The 18292-nt window shown below is 41.6% G+C and overlaps 1 pseudogene; it reads left to right on the top strand.

Annotated features, from left to right (window-relative positions):
- Window positions 1-799: 799 nt before the first annotated feature.
- Window positions 800-16500, top strand: LOC142461607 (ferritin light chain pseudogene; annotated as a pseudogene).
- The last annotated feature ends 1792 nt before the right edge of the window (window positions 16501-18292 follow it).

Raw genomic sequence — 18292 nt, 5'->3', positions numbered from 1 at the left:
CTAACAATTTATAAAATCCTTTTTGTTTTGTTTTTGCCTATAGTGCCTCTGAGCCACATAATCCCTTTCTGCAGAGACCCGTAGACCCAGCGATCTGCCTCACGATCTCTTTGCTGCTTCTCGCTCGGTCTCCTTGTCTCAATGGTGGGCCGCCTGCTCTGTGCCATGGATTCAGCACAATTCTTCCGCTTTGTCTCATGCTTTTCCTGTTGAGACCTTTGGTGCCTACCTCTGCCAAATGAGACAGGGATCTCACAGGTACTCTTTTGGTGGCTCTTCTTAATTGATGGTCATGGGGTTCTCGCTCTTTCTCAAATGTCTCAGTCATACACGCCCAGTAGAATGACAAAATTGACCAATCCCCTCTATTATGGTTTCACTCACTCTGTTTTCATGATCTGACATGATCAAGAACATTGATGTCAAGAACATCATACATGAAAAAAAAAGTGGATTTAAAATACAGGAAAGAAAAAAGATATCAGATGGATCCCAGAATAGACTCTGAAACTTGCTCTTATTCACAGAGTAGCTGTGAATACATGGAAGAAATGATGAATTGAGAGCTGAGAAGAATATTTCAGGCAGAGCTAAGCTTGCCTTGTGGTCCTGTGGATCTGTGTCTCGCTTCAACAGTGTTTGAACGGAACAGATCCGGGGACCCCCTTCCTCCAGCCTTCTGCCACGCTCCAGTTTCCTTTCCGGAAGTAACTTTGGGACCATCTTCTTGGCCAGCCCCTCCTATTGGGACCAGCGAACACTTTCATTTGGTGTGTGGTGACCTCCAAACCGACCCATCATGAGCTCTCAGATCCGTCAGAATTATCAGATCCGTCAGAATTATTCCCCGACGCGGAGGCCAGCGTCCACCGTCTGGTCAACCTGCACCTGCGGGCCTCTGACACCTGCCTCTCTCTGGGCTGCTTTTTCCACCGTGAAGATGTGGCCTTGGAGGGTGGGGGACACTTCTTCCAGAGCTGGCAAAGGAGCAGCGCAGGGGGCCGAGAGTCTCTGGAAGCTGCAGCACCAGCCGGGGGCTGCGCCCTCTCCCAGGATGGGCAGACGCCGTCCCAAGACGAGCGGGGCAGAACCCTGGACGCCATGTAGGCTGCCCTGGCCCTGGAGAAGACCCTCCACCAAGCCCTTCTGGACCTGCACGCCGTGGGGTCCACTCATGCTGATCCCCCATCTCTGTGACTTTCTGGAGAACCGCTTCTTGGACCGGGAGGTGAAACTCAAGAAGATGGGCGACCACCTGACCCACCTCCGCAAGCTGGCCAGCCCTCCGTCAGGCGGGGCAAGGATCTCTTCGGGAGGCTCACCCCCAAACAGACTAGGAACTGCGGTGCCCAGCCACCTGCCACTTGTGAGGGGCCTTCTGCCTCCCCGCCATGCCGCCCCCCTCCGCCGGCCTGTGCCCCTCTGCCTGCACCTGCTCTGCCAGCTGCAGCGCCACCGCCCTGGACCCCTCCCCCATCTGGAGTCCAAATGGAAACTATAAAGCTTCCTTTTGCAGCAAAAAAAGAATATTTCAGGCACTTCAAGATGAGAAAGTAAAATATTACAATGAAATGTGCAAACACCTAGAGTTAGGAAAGCAAAAAGGAAGAACGCAACATTCCTTATGCAGAAGACTGGTGAAAAATTCAAACACTGAGTTGTAATATTGAAAGATTAGATGGAAAAAGTACCGAGTAATGCAGGAAGCACCAAAATAAGATAGAAAGAATAAAGAGTCACTATACCAAACAGAACTAACAGTCGTCAACATTCAAACATGTCAAGAGGTAATGTAAGCTCCAGCACCAAAGGCACCGGAAGAAGATATCCAAGCTACACTGCAGGCCTTAGCCAAAACCAAGGCTCGAGAAATTGATGCAGTACCAACTGAACTACTTCAACAAGATGATGAAGCACGGAAAGCACTCATTCATCTATGCCAAGAAACTTGAAGGAAAGTGTCTCCGTCCACTGAGCACAAAAGATCAATATTTGCACCCATTAAAAAAGATGGCCTCCCAGCACGTGCAAATTATAGAGCAATAATATTGATATCAATCACATGCAGTGAAATTTTGCTGAAGTTCATCCAAATAGTTTCAGTAATGCATTAACAGCGAGCTGCCAGAAAGATTCAGGTTGGGTTCAGAATAGGATGTCGAACAAGTGATATCATTGCTGATCTTGACTGCAATCAGAGAATACCAGAAAAATATTTTCTTGTGACTTATTGACTATGAAAAAGCATTGGACTGTGTGGAATATAACAAACGGGACAGTCTTAAAAATAGGAATTCCAGAACACTTCAATGTACTCTGTGGAACCTGCACATGGATCAAGTGGAAAGAGCAGATAGTGGAATACCGCATGCCTTGAAATCAGGAAAGGTAGGCATCGGGGTTCTATCCTATCACTGTACTTACTCAATCTGTTTGCTAAGAAAATCATCAGAGAAGATGGATAACATGAACCAGAATGCAGCAGGAGCATCAGAGGAAAGTGTTTACCAACTGGCAATATGAAGATGGCACAACCTTGCTTGCTGAAAGTGAAGCACTTGTGGATAAAGATCAGGGATTGCCGCCTTCACTATGAATGACAATTTACTGCAAATAAAACCTAAATTGTCAAAGTTGGACCAATAGGCAATATCATGATAAACAGAAATTTAAAGAGAGATTGGAGTTATCAAGATTTTGTCTTGTTTGGATCCCAATCGATGCTCATGCAGGCAATAATCAAGAGATAAAATGACACATTGTAATGGGTAAACCTGTGACCAACGACCTCTTTAAAATATTGAAAAGCAGGGATTTTACTTTGAGGACTAAGGTGAACATGACCCAAAACATGGTATTTTCAATCGTGTCATTTCCATGTTAAAGTTGAGCATTGAATAAGAAAGGCCAAAGACTAAAAAATGCATTTAAATTATGGTGCTACAGAAGAATACTGAAAATTCCAAATCTTTCTTGCAAGAAGTACAGCCAGAATGTTTCCTAGAGGCAAGCATGGCAAGACTTCTCTCAAGTACTTTGGATCTATTATCAGAAGACACCAGTACCTGAAGAAGACAACATGCTTGTTAAAGCAGAGGGGCAATAAAAAAGGTTATTATAATTGACACAGTTGTTTTCTTTTTTACATTCAATGAATACAGGAAATCCATGCTTGTGGTCTATGAATTAAACAACAAAATCTGGGACAAAAGCAATGAAGAATATTAAAGTATTATTGAGTATTAAAGTAATCAAAGACCTTTTCTATTGTTGATAGCAAAATAATTAAACAATCATTGTGAAACACTGTTGCGCACTCTTCAGAAAACTATATATAGAGCTTACCATGTGATCCAGCAATTCCGCTAGTAAACAGATGCCCAAAGTGCTTGAAAGCAGCAAACAGATACCTTTACCTTGATGTTCATTACATCATTACTCAAAATAGTCAAAAGATGGAAGCACCGAAACGTCAATCATCACAGTAATGGATGAAGATCTGCTTACAAATAATGTGATGTTACTCAGCCAAAAAGAGCATTGAGTTGTGACATGTGGATAAAACATGAAAACATTGTGCTCAGTGAAATGCATGACAAATATTACATTATCCCACTTCTAAGAACAACCTTCTAGCCTGGAACTGAACCCACCTCTGGGAATTAACTTTTAGCCAAACAACAGATAAACTTATAAAATGAATCACATGTGGGAGCAATGTACTCCTCAACATATTCAGCCATGAGACCAAACGCACAACCTTTACCTCAAACCCAGTTCAGCAGGCAGGCAGGGATAGAAGACAGAAGAATGGAGAAGGCAGGGGGGCATGTGAGAAGGAAGTGAGACGGATTGCTCATGGGAGCGATTGCAATCAATGCCAGAACAGAATTTGTATAAAACACTGAAAGGACAGTCAATATACTCTGTAAATGTCAAGCCAAACTACAGAAAATTTAAAAAAATAATAAATGAATAAATGTAGATTAGGTAGATAGTGAACCTACAGATCTTTAGTGGTTACTCAGGGGGTATGGGGTGGAGGGGGGGCGGCATGAGGGTCGTTGGTAGGAGGCACTTGAGCTTCTGCAAGAGTGAAGAAAAAAACTGGAAATGGATATTAATGATGTAATACAACAGGAGGAATAGAATTAATTTCAATCAATCATATATGTGTAGAATATTGAAATGGCCTTTTAAAATGTATATGCTTGCAATAATAAATATTCAATACTGCAAAATTAAGAGTGTATGGTGAATTTTTTTCTATTCAATTACTTGCATCATTTTTCCCATGTGTGATTATGTGTGGTAATTAAAGAAGAAGCGTGGATTTTTCACTGAAGATATCATAACACAGAGATTAAATAATGGACTTTTAAATTACTATAAAATGCATTCAACATTGATTTTGAAAATGTCACCAAATAAATATTGTATTTCTAACTATGGTGAAATGTTTACTTGCAACTAGAATATGCCAATGTGTTATTTTTCTTAAATAGATTGAAATTATTTTATATTAGAATAACAAAGAAAACTTTTATTTAAGAAAAAGTCATAGTTTAAAGTTTACCTCTATTTTAAGAAGGGGAACAGCATTAAAGTATATACTTGAGAATAAGCCAAGCCAAATATTAGCCGAGGCACCTAATTTTACCACAAAATCTGCATTAATAATGTGCTGAAATGATTCGGCTTATACTCGAGTATATACGGTAAGCACTTAAAGAGGGTGGTTAGAACTAATTGTCTTTGCATAGTACAATTTTGTATGGGAAGTTATTTACTGACTCTTTTATTACAGGTTGGAATCCCTAGATGCATTTTTAGAAGTTCTTATTATTCCCCATTAAAACTCATGTAAAAATGTTATTATTTTTTGAAGCCCAGATGGTGTGCTAAATGATCTGTAAATTATTAAGTTTTATTCAGGAGTGTATCATACTGCATAAAATAAGCATAATAAGGTAGACAATATAGGAACAAAAGTGCTTTCCAATAGTTTTCATGAACACATGAAATTTAACCACAAAACTCTATGCACAATGCAGATATAAAAATCTAATTAGTGTATACAGTATATGGAGCTAAAGCCAATATTTGTGACAATTTTGTACTAAGAACTTATCATCAACACATTTATGTTTCTATTCTTTTAAGGCTATAAGATCCTCCCTAGGATTTTTCATTTCTATATAGCATATACTGAAGGGGACATAAAAATAAATTTCTTATACTTATATTTATGATCACTGGCCACCATTTGCTCCTGGTGACCCAATGGCATATTGGGATAGGTAGTAGGATTGAAACCAGAAGTTGGGCATCAGGAGACCACTAGGGGCAATGCAAGGAGAAAGGCTAGGTTTTCTGTTCTGGCAAAGAGTTACATACAGTCTGGAAGCCCACATGGGCAGCTCTAATCTGTCACCATGAGTCAGAGCATGTTAGTAGTAGCGAAATCAATTTATTATTATCAACTTAAAATGTTGTTTATTTTTATCTTATGAGAATAATTTTATATTAGGGAATTTTGAAGGTACTGTTTAATTTGTTGTACATAGTACCACATATTAGATAAACAGTAAGTTCTATTTATTTTAGGCTACTAAAAGTGTTCTGGATTTTAAAAGTTTCATGAAATTTTATTAGCACAACTTTTATGAAAAATTATCTTTTACTTTGGAAAAGAAGGACCAACTTTAAATATTTATAGGTACTTTATTACAGAATTTCCTCTCCTATATTGAATTCTAAGCATAGGTCCAAGTCTAGTTCTATTTTTCTATATAATACGATATTTTATATATTATATAAAAGGCCAGGCCAACCTCATTGCTTTGGAGTAACCCATGGTGACCCCATATGATAGAATACAGCCTCCTGTACAGGGTTTTCCTGGTGAGACTTCATAGAAGCAAATCAATAAGCATTTCCTTTGCAATGACCTTGAGTGGGTTTGAGCCAATTATTGGCACAGCCAATTCCAAACCAGGACTCTCATATGCATATGAAATAGGCTACCTTCTGTCAGCTAAGCACTATCATCCTCATATGACACAGAGTATTTAGGCTTCACAATGCTTATTTTCCTGTTAATAGATTAATGAGTGGAGAGTCAGGATACAAACTCAAGAGCTTCAAAAGGTAGGCTGTATTGAGGGCTGTTTTTGAAGAATTGCGCTAAACTCACCATTATTGTATTTATGTATTACTTGAATTTAGCAATTCCAATTGAATCATTTTCTTTAAATCAAATTCCAACTCTGACAATGAAGATTCACTGGGATTTGTTCACTTAATTGCAAGTCAGGTCAAAGGCTAGTAATTTATGGTTTACATCTAATATAATATTCTGCAAACTTGCTTTGGGAATTATAGTTTTCAAATGCTACACATATCACAGGCCCTTTTACATACACTTAATAATAGTTGAGAAAGCAAGGAATCAATTAATGTATCAATATGTAATTCAAAATTTTAAACCTATTCTCATTTGTCTAATATATTCCACAGAAATGGATTAATATGTTGCCTTCCAGGCAACATATCTATGATCATGATAGATAAATCTACCCACTGCTTCTAAGATAAGCATCCACAGAGGACTCAGTAGACAAACCAGACAGCTGTTTTCTTCATCCTCTTTACCTAGAACAACATAGACCATGCACCATCCTGGGACAGGTATTATAAAAGACCCAATTTTTATAATATACAGAGCTTGACCTACACAGAACCCTTGACCCAGAGATAAAGATAAATAGCCACATAAATGAGTGATTAAGTTTCTTTGAGCCTCACAGACAAACACAAATGATGCTAGTTCATACCATACCTGGGATGAGAGGTTTGAAACTAATAAATATAGGGGTGCTTTTCTACTGTCTTAATAAGGTGCTGACAACCTTCTTACTGTAGTCCATGTAAAATAAGTCATACCTTGTTCTTTGACCAATTTCTTAAGTCCTATCAGGTGATATGAACTCGATATTGGGATATAATAGACTTCAATATCTTTTTGTGTGATAAATTCTAAATGAAATAATATTCATTAAAAATATATTGAAAGCTAAATTATAACATATTTATAACCAAGAAAAATCAAATTCATATAAATCGCATTACTAAAGGCTGGAAAGAAAAATTTTGGAAAGGAAATAAAAACTTTAGTGATGAGTAGGTGGTCTGACACAAGATTATTCCAGATTTAATTTAGAGATTTTGGCATTTTACATTTGAATAGTCAAGGAGATTGAATTTTTATGCCCAAATATGGATTGAAGTGATATTGGGTTTTTATTACATAGAGATGTCAAAGTGGGATGTTGCTCCCTTCCACTGTAAAAGTAGGATAGCTCTAACAATAAGGAAAAATCAATTTTACGTCTATTAAATTGGCATTCCATGATGTTCACCCTCCCTACACAACCACTGAAGACAAAGCAGATGAATAAGCAAATGTGGTGAAGAAAACTGATGGTGCCCGCCTGTCAAAAGATATAGCATCTGGGGTCTTAAAGGCTTGAAGATAAAAAAGCTGCCACCTAGCTCAGAAGCAACAAAGCCCACATGGAAGAACACACCAGCCTATGTGATCATGTGGTTCTGAAAGAATCAGTTATCAGGCATCAAAGAACAAAAAAACATATCATTGTGTGCACACCTCCATGATATGCTCACAAAGGACAAACGGGTGCATAAGCAAATGTGGTGAAGAAAGCTGATGATGCCTGGCTATCAAAAGAGATAGCATCTGGGGTCTTAAAGGCTTGAAGGTATACAAATGGCCATTTAACACAGAAGACACAAAACCCACATGGAAGAAGCACACCAGCCTGTGCGATCATGAGGTTTCAAAGGGAGCAGGTAGAAGGCATCATCAGAAAAAAAAAATCTTACCATAGTGAATGAAGGGAGAAGTGCAGAGTGGAGACCAAAGCCCACTTGTCAGTCACAGGAGATCCCCTTGCAGAGGGGCCTAGGGGAGTAGATGAGTCATGATCCGAATTCTACCTTGCAAGTCTGGCTAGACCAGAGGATGTACACTGGTGCAGACAGGAGCTGGAGGCACAGGGAATCCAGAGTGGATGATACCTTCAAGACCAGGGGTGTGAGTGGCGATACTGGGAGGGAAAGGGGGTTGGAAATAGGGAACCGATTATAAGGATCTACATGTGACCTCCTCCCTTGGGGGATGGACAACAGAAAAGGGAGTGAAGGGAGACGTCAGAGAGGGCAAGATATGACAAAATAATAATTTATAAATTATCAAGGGCTCATGAGGGAGGGGGGTTGTGGGGAGGTAAAGGGGGAAAAGAGGACCTGTTACAAAGGGCTTAAGTGGAGAGAAATGCTTTGAAAATGATGAAGGCAGTGAATGTATAGATGCGCTTTACACAATTGATGTATGTATGGATTGTGATAAGAGTTGTATAAGCCCCTAATAAAACATTTAAAAAACAAAGAAAGAAGAAGTAGCTCTGAAATAAAAAAACCACAATTAAAATTTAAACACAATAAATTTTTGAAAAATGTATAAAAATAATCTCAAACTCTAACCTACCGACTGCCACAAAAGTTAGTCAAGTTGAACAACATAGAGATGTATGCAAAGAAATGCACACGCAATTTACAGAGAGCAAACCCAAACCAAATTCCCAGTTAAATATGTTCAAGCTCACCAGTAATCAGCAAAATTCAAACTGAAATTAGTGTACAGTAGCATTTCACAATGTTCTACTGGCAACAATTAGTCTGGAGTTGAGGAAAGCTGGCAATGAGGTGGACCGGTGGGTATTTTCACACACTGATGGTCTGAGTGTCATTTGGTTTTGTTACTTCACAGAGCCACTTGGCTGCGATATCTAGCAAAGTAGACAATGTGCATATTATGTGATGCAAGAATGGCTCTCCTACGCATTTTCCCTTGAGAAAGTTTTATACATGCTCCAAGGAGACATGCAGAAAGTGTTCATTACAGTACCGTTTGAATTAGCAAAACATTGGTTTGCTAGTCTAAATTTGTAGGATATTATAACAATGATAGAGAAAAGGAGTTGAAGTTACTGAACCCAGAATAAGATTCATTAATATGAATAAATTGGATGGTCCCAAAGTTGAAAGTGATATGTGACACGCACAAACACACACACACACACATGCACACACATGCACACACACACACACAATGATGCTGCAACCAAGCCATATGCAAACCAGACTGGTATACTCTCCGCGGACAACAGATAATCTATGCATCTATGTATATATGTATCTATCTATCTACACACACATATATATATTTATAACTGTCCCTATCCATAACCATGTCCATGTATATGTCTACATCTATATTTATTTTTAAAAGAACAATCAATTTATAAAGGAAACGTGGACTATTTTGATATTGCATGGTATTTAATTTTGATGGGGATATGATTATATTGCTTTGGATACTTCTGTGTAATTAATCATTGGATTTAAGTTTATGATAGCATTAAATAAGGGCCTATATCTACAGGTTTGCAAAAATATCCTTTTAAAAGAATTAATATTACTCTTAAGGAGGTGGAGATTAAAGATGTCCCAAGTTGTCCAATTCATCCGAGATGTTGTACAGCTCCATTTCCTCTGATTTTAACCACCGTTCTACCCCTTGATATATTCCCTCACTTCCCAGGGTTCTGCAATCCATTGCACTTTTAAATAAAACTCACAAAGTTTCAAGGAAATGGCTCACAGAGTTGTGGATGATGGTGAACTGCAAATCTGAAATTACGTCATCTATCTAGATTCTAGAAGATCATCATCATCCACAAAGCTACAGAACCTGGTGACATTAGGTCAGGTGATAGACCACCACTCAAATTCCAAAACTGGACATCAAGCAGAGACGATTCAAATGCATTGTCTAAATTTAGGAGGCAAAAATGCCGGCAAGTCAAAGAACATCATCCTACTTCCACCAAACTGAGGGAGGAAGGGAAGGGGAAAGCTTTGATGGAGGTGTGCTTTTTGCCTTTCAGCAGACCATCCCCCAAGGAAACAAAGGATGATGAAGTTAGTCACATCTCTACTAAAGTGGAAACTCAGAACACATCCCATTTTAATCATATTATTATCATAACAGAGAATTCCTTCCAAAATGGGATTTTAATCACAGGTTTAGAGACTAGAATTTACACTAGATGATGGATGTTGTTAGTGAGCCCTCCTCCCCTGCTGATTCCACATTCTTCTTCTTCTAGGCCAGCACATTGATCTGAACAAGTATGTTGAGTGGACATCGGCCAGTTCCAGTCCTTTCTTGGGTTTAAATCACTGTCTTCCCTTTTCCATTCCCAACACTCGCTCTTAATCTACCCACAAGTTCTGTGTGAGCACAACGGAGTGTCCTGGAATTCCCAAACTTCTCAAGGCTGTCCATAGTTTGTTTGGATCCACACATTTGAAGGCCTTTGCACAGTCAAAAACACATAAGTAAACATATATCTGGTTATTCTGACTCCAGAGAATTCTCTGAAAGCAAAGATTAAACTCCAACTCACAATGACCCAATATTAGACTTGCAATGCTTTGTCAACCTTTATGGAAATGGAAAGCCTCATCTTTTGTCTGTTGAGGGGCTGGTGGTTTTGAACTGGAAACTGTATTTAGCAGGCCAAAACTTAACTGGATCAAGCAGAATATGATTTTGTAAATGGTAGAGGCCTAGCAAGTGTATGTTGGATCTGCAGGAGCAGTGCATTATTTAATGTGATTCTTCAAAACAAAGGACATTTCTCTGCGTGAATCTGCCGAGAAAGTGGAGTAAGACATTGATAGGATTCACATTTGAGTAACTGCCAAAAATATTTCCTGGAGTGCTGTCCTCCTGTATATACAGTGAGCCTACTGAGAAGCAGGAGGAGAGATCTCTTTCCAGCAAGACTCAGGAGTGAGGTACATGGTCTATACCCCAAATCTCTGCACAGTAAAATTCCTGGAGCGAGAACATTGAATTGAGTGGTGTACTTCCCGACATACGGAACAAGTGGGGTGCCCTTATGCAGAAGGCTGGCTTTGGGAGTGGGGTGTCTCTGGGCACTTAACTGGCGAAGTTGGGCTTGCTGGTTCATGGAAGTAGATTTGAGTACTTTCTGGCTGATGCTTACTGGAGTGGAGTGCTTCTGGGCGCTTAACGTAGAGAGCTTGGTTTGCGGACTCATGGATCTTGAGCTGAATGTCATTAGGTTGAGACTTATAGCAGAGTGATAAGCCCCTTTGGGCAAGTCTTAGCAAATCTGAAACTTTGAAACATATTCTGGCAAACAATGACTCTGAGCATTTTTCACTAACTTGACAGTTTGTTGACTTCCTTAATAAACCCTTTAATCATGAATTTTGTCCGTGAGTTCCTGTGTAGTCATTTCAGGAGATATTAGAACCCAGAGATGTAAAATGTATTAATGTTACTCACTGCCTTAGAGTCAATTCCAAGTCCTTCAGATCCAATAGGACAGGGTAGAATTTCCCCCTGTGGGTTTTCAAGAATATAACTCTTTCTGGATGATAAAAGCTTCATATTTATTTCAAGGAAGTAAAATAGGAAACATCACTTAATACCGCATAAGGTCCCTATGAGTCAGGACCAATTCAGCAAGAAATGACAACAACAGTATGTTGTTAATTCATGCTCACTTTTTCTTTGTTCTAAACAAACTTTACCTTCATCTTGTAGTCTGACAGGGCTGTATCTTGTTAAGATGTGAGTAATGTCATTTTTGAGCCAAAGTTTTTCATTGCTGATGCGAAACCCCAGCACTCTTTGCTCCTGCAGAAGCACCTGTTAAGATGGAGGAGTAAGGCAGAAAAAAAGTCAGCTGGTAACTCTCTTCAGCCTCCTTCACCCAACAGGAATCAGTATGCACTCGGCGGCAGTGAGTTTGGTTTGGTTTTAATATTAGAACAAAGGGCCCCGGTGGCATAGTGGCGGTATAGCTCTCAACCTCTAACCAAAAGGTCAGTTGTTCACACCTACCAGCTTTCAATGGGAGAAAGCATTGGCAATCTGCTTTCATAAGGGCGCTCAATTCTAAACACTCAATGGGGCAGTCCTACTCTACTCTATGGGGTTTTATGACTTGGGGTTGACTAGACAGCAATGGATTTCGTTTGGATTTTCAGAATACAGAACCATAGTTTAGCCTAGGTTCAATAAGTCACTGTTTTTATATCGTTGTTTTCATCAAAATATTCAATTATTTTACAAAAATGTTTTAAACCTTATCTTTACTATCTTTAATATTGTTGTGTATCTTTAATAATATAAGTGTGTTAGTCCAGGTAGACAAGAGAAACAAATCCAGAGAAACTCATATGTGTAAGAGAGAACTTTATATCAAAGAGCAATTTCACATTAAGAAAACATCCAGCCCAGTTCAGATCAAGTCTGACAGTAGCCCATATGTCTGACACCATCTATAAATTCCTCTTCAGACTCACTCAAAACATGCAATGATGCCACATTGTAGGAGATGACAGGCCAGTGGGTAAAAGACCTGTGGATGCAGTGGCAGTGGAAGCATCTCAGTGCTGGCAGGGCTCTCCACGTGGCTCCTCCAGTTTCAGGGCTCTCGCATTGCTCCATGTGTCTTGTTGCGAGAAGACGAAGCAGAGAGTGTCTGCCCTCCACTGAGCTATTTATTTCCTCTTTCCCAAATAAAGCCATCAATCTGTGACCTGATTGACAGGCTAGACTCCACCCCTTCATAAGTTCACAGGAGATTACATAACTACCACAATAAGTAGCAAAGACATGCATTTAAATGCAGGTATTTTATTTGATCTTTTTTGCCTTTATTTAAGCAAGAGAGTTCCATATCACACAGAGGATGCTCTATGCAGCCCTCAGCAAAACTGACAAAGTTGTTATTTTGGCTTTCACTTTTTTACTAAATTTCCTTTTGAGAGCACTTAGGCTGCATCTGGATCATATATGAGAAATAAGAGCCCTAGTAGAGAGCCTTACTAACCTTGAAAAGCAATTTATGGTCTATTTTCTCTTTCGCTCAAAACCTAGTAAAGTAAGGGAAAATTTCTTTGTAAGGTGATGAGGTGGTTGTGCTAGGTAGCTAGATTTAGGGATGGGGCTGTCCATCCCATGCCTGCAAAGGCCCCCATAAAGGAAGTTTGAAGGGAATCAGGCAACCATTAGATGCCTATGACCAGCGCAAATTAAGCATGCTCATACTCAAGCCCTTGAGCCAGGTGGGAGATATACCTGGGCAGTCCAAACTAGGCCCAGGCTCATTAGATGACACAGCCAAAGGAGTCAACCAATAACAGCAACCACACCTCTCCAGCCAGAAGCTTGAAATACCCTGACTGTGAGAAGGCCACACTCTCTTACCTGGCTCCTAGCTTCAAGGGAGGGTGAGAGAGGGTCTGCCTCTCCTGCGCAGGTGCACATGTCTGCTCAGGACCCACATCCTCTCTTGTCCCTGGGCTCTGGCCCCCTCACTCTCTGGTCTCTGGGCCCTCTTGCCCCTTGTTATCTCAACCCCTTGGTTCCTGGGATTCCCTGCCACCGCCACCACCCGCTAGTTCTTTCAATGAGACTGCTTGTGCCCAGTTGTGAACCCTTTTGAGCCTGAGATTGTAAAACCTGAGACTTGTTCTGTCCCTCATAAAAACCCACTTGGATTACAGAATGGGCTTCAGTATGAATTCTTTCATCGTGGACACCAAGAACCCAGGTATTGCCCACTCCAGCAACCTAACATTGTGGTACCATGTGACGTGGAGAAATACCTTTGAACTGCACCTCTAAGGTAAGCACGGCTCGGGACATCCTTCTGTGCCTGGAGCGAGCACACAGCTCTGCCTCACTGACTCTTTTGGTGAACTTTTTGGACTTCACATCACCACCTTTGAGAGATGGAGAAGCTCTGGCAGCTGGGTCTAACTTTCTAAGTGTCGAACTTAAACTGCAAGGTGCGCAGTTTGAAAAACACTTGCCTCTGTCAAGGAGATGAATCCGCCTCCTCCTCCTCCTCCTCTTCCTTAACCCCACTTCCTCCTCTTCCTCCTCTCAGATTCCTCTGAGGAATCTGCAGAATTAAATCCTGCCTTTTGAAGCTATTGCCTTGGGGCTCTGCTTCGTCCTGCATGTCTGCCTCTCTGCTCCACCCCCTGTCTGCCCTTCTGCTCTCCTGTGTAAGCCTTGCCTAGGTTGCCCTCATCCTCGCTTCCTGTGATGTAGTCAGAAGACTGCAGAGTACAATTTGGGGGAAGTCTGGCCCCCAAAGCCTTTTTGCTTTCCAGTGTTTTCCAGTAACGTGCCGATCATGTCAATCCATTGGTCTCTCTGCAGGATGCTGGTTCCCAATACCTTCGCCCCTCTGATCCTCAACTCTGCCATGTTGTGTCAGTGTAGCCAAACACATGATTACCCATGTCACCAAGATGGCGCTACCCAGTGTTTGCCATTTTGTTGCAGGCCAACTGAGCACATGGTCTTGTACAGATCTCACCAGGATGGTGTCTAGTGCTCCCCCCAAGTGGGGAGTGGGGACTTAGTGGCTGCCCCTGCCAAGGTCCCATGGGTTTGGGCTTGGGCATTCCTATGATGATCCCAACTCTTTCTCCTGTTCATAGACGAGTAGCTTGGTCCTTTTTTCATGATTGGCCTTGGTTTTCTGCTAGTTGGTTGCTTTGGTTCTCCTGCTGGTTGGTTTTCCCTTTTGCTAAGCTTTGCACAAAGGCATCTGGAAGCAAAACCACTGAGTATCTGCTAACCCTGCTGTTTTGAGAAGGCTCTGAAGCACAGCTACCTCCCTGCCTTCAGCATCTGGCCTCTGGACCATTTACATTCCTGTGAGAGTATGTGTCCAGCAAAGGATTCCCGTTTCCCTAGAGTGACTGAGTATACACTGAGCCAATTGACAGTTCTCACCCCTTCAGAGGTTGTGGAAAGGCTACTCATAAGCCAGTGGTCACCTTTGGATGCAATTGGAAGGCCACCCCAAGCAGTAGTCCCACCTTCAGAGGTTCAGGTGAATTACTCATGCCAGTAATTCCCTCTGTTAGCCCTGTGAGGTCACACAAGCCAGTGACCCACAACATCTTGTTTGCTGTCTAGAAAACAGCCCGGGCCCAGATCATTGTCAGAGATGGGTTCCCTAACCCACCCCCTCAAACAGAGGCGACTGGTTGGGCTCATGTTTTACGGTGCCTTAAGTGAAGAGTGCTGGGACTTCAAATTATAACCCTGGGACACTGGCTCTCTAATTTTCCTGCTGTTTTTGATTTCTAGATGGACGTGGTGATTTGTCATCAAGGGAAGGGAATTCCATTGTATCCTATCTAATTGGCATAGATTTGACCCACAGACGCTAGAGAAACAGAAGCTAATCTCTTTCTACAACACCATCGGGTCTCAGTACGCTGTAGGTGATGAGGAATCTTGCCCCCCAAATGGCACACTTTCCCTTTGAATCCTGATTCAGCTAGAATGTTTATTCAAAGGGATGACGAAGTGGTTGGAGTTCCTTTATGTTAAAGCATGTTTCCTCTTGAGAAGCAGTATGGACCTTTGTTCCAAGTGTGCCCTCTAAGGGTTCCCGAAGCTGAAGGCCACTCTATCCCCAGCTCAGCCACACCACCCTTTGTCTCTGTCAAGGTTCTACCCTTAATAGAGGCAGTTGGGGGATTTGGTCCTCACACAATTTGCAAGCTTCTCACCCTTATAAAAGAAGTTTGCAGAAGGTTTACATGTGATAAGTATTCAATAGGAGAAACACCTGTGTCTCCTGCTGACCCCACCTGGGATTATGATGATCCCAATGACAGGTGGGCATGGGACATTTTCTGGCATGTCTCAGTACTGTTCCCGAGTGGTGGAGCAGATGAAGATGTCATCAGAGTGGAAAAGGCCATCAATTACACTAAAATGACACCTATTTCACCAAGGGTCTAAAGAAAGTCCTGTAAGTTTCTTAAAGGGGCTGAGAGAAGTCCTGAAGAGTCACACCATAGGAGACAGACTCATATGAAGGGCAAATCCTACTGATAGACAAATTTCTCACACAAGCCACACCAGACATTCAGAAAAAGCTCGAGAAGTTAGTGCAAAAGCTTAGAGGAGTTGCCCTGGAAGAGATGGTCATTAGTGCCAATGCCACCTTTTACAATAGGGGCAAAGAGCCGGAAGCCCAGGCTCAGGAGAAAGAGAGGAGGACGAACATTACACAGGTGCAGGTGCTGGCCACCATTGATAACCAATGGCCATCAACTGCCTCCCAGGTTTCCAAGACCCCTGAACAAGGCACCAGGTGTTATGTGTTCCATTGCCCAGCCCACTGGGCAAGAGATTGCCCGGACCAGAATAGGCCTTCACAAGGGCCATGTTATCACTGCAAACAAGCTGTCCACTGGACAGCACTATTACCTATGGGAGAAACCCAGGAGGGGATGCACCCCCAGGCTACCATGCAGCTTCCCGCTGAAGATTGAAATGGCCCAGCCTGGAAGACCCCACACCAAGAGATTGCTGTTGCTGGTCAAGAACCTCATGTGAGCATAGATGTGGCAGGTAGGTCAGTAAGTTATCTCTAAGATACTGGGTCCACCTACTCTGTCCTTACCTCCTTCCTCAGACCATTGGTCCCATGCACTTGCACCATCATGGAAGTGTCAAGTAAACCTGTAGTCAATCATTTTACGGAACACTGAAGGTGCCTCTGAGGCATCTTTTATGTCTCTCGTAGCTTCCTAGTAGTCCCTGGATGTCCAGTCATTCTTCTAGACTGAGATGTATTGTCTAAGCTACACACCTGCATAGTCATAGGGCCTCACCTTGGTCCCACTATAGATTTTCAAATTTTCCTTAACTCTGAGGAGCTGCTAAGTCCACATGGGAAAAAAGTGTGAAAGTGCTATAAATCCTGAAGTCTGGTACGCTAAATATGCAACCCCTGCAAAGATTTTCCTAAAAGACCCCACTTAGTTTCCCCACCAGCTGCACTACCCTCTGAAACCCGAGGCCATCAAAAGATTAAAACTCATTATTAATAAATTTCTTCATCATGGACTTTTGGTCCTGTTAATCCCCCCCATCGAATCCCCCCAATATTACCAGTCAAAAAGAAAGACGGGTCTTACCAGCTGGCTCAATATCTTAGCATAATAAATGAAGACATGATCCCAACTGCGCCCAGTAGTCCCTAACCCTTATACACTCCAATGGTAAATTCCTAGTTCCACACAGTGGTGTAGCATCCTGGACTTAAAGGATGCCTTTTATGCATCCTGCTGGACCCACACAGACAGCTCCTTTTTCCTTTTGAGTGGAAATTAGAACAGGGGCAGCCACCCCAACTTTCCTATACAGTATTGCGAGCAGGCTTCAGATATAGCCCCCATCTGTTTGGATTTGCCCTAAACCAGGACCTAGTTGGTCTTACTCTAGAACAGTGCACAGTCCTATAATACATAGATGACCTCCTCAACTGCTCCACCACTCAGGAGCAGTCTAATGCTCATAAAGCACAACTTCTAAACTTCTTGGCAGAGAGAGGCTAGAGTTTCTAGGACCAAGGCCCAGCTAGTGTTACAAGAGGCAATGTACCTAGGACTAGTCTTATCAAAAGGAAAGAAAGGGCTCTCCTTAGAATGACTAAGGAATTATGCAACTGCCTGAACCAGAAACATAGAGACAGCTATGGATGTTTCTAGTCTTTACTGGGATTTGTAGAATCTGGATTCCAAACTATGGACTCCTAGCAAAATCCCTATATGAGAGCCTGAAAGGCAAAAGTGACTTAGAACCACTTGCATGGGGCCCTGAGCAAAGGGAAGCTGCGGACCAACTTAAGGCATTTCTGCTCCAGGCTACAACACTGGGTTTCCCAAACCCTATGAATATGTTTTTCCTGTATGGACGTGAGAGAAAGGGGATAGTTTTAGGAGCGTTAATCCAGAAGCTAGTACCTCAGCCTCAGCTGGCGGCATATTTATCAAAGAAATTAGATCTTACCTCAGCTGGCTGGCCACCTTGCTTACTTGCAAAAACTGCCATGGCCCTCTTAGTCCAAGGAGCATTTAAGAGTAAAGATCATTATAAGAGGAACTTTAGGGGTCCTGATTAACTATAGAATTATAGTTAATCATACATATATATATGATATATCAGAGGAAGTGAAAAAAGCTAAAGGTTATAACTGGCTTTCCGACAGTCACCAATTAAAGAATCAGATCATTCTTATAAATAAACCTGATGTCACCCTCCAGATTTTTAGCACCCTTA

Source organism: Tenrec ecaudatus, chromosome 11, assembly GCF_050624435.1.
Source record: "Tenrec ecaudatus isolate mTenEca1 chromosome 11, mTenEca1.hap1, whole genome shotgun sequence".
Classification (NCBI taxonomy): Eukaryota; Metazoa; Chordata; class Mammalia; order Afrosoricida; family Tenrecidae; genus Tenrec; species Tenrec ecaudatus.
Note: the sequence above shows the minus strand (reverse complement) of the source record. Positions and strands in the feature narration are given on the sequence as shown.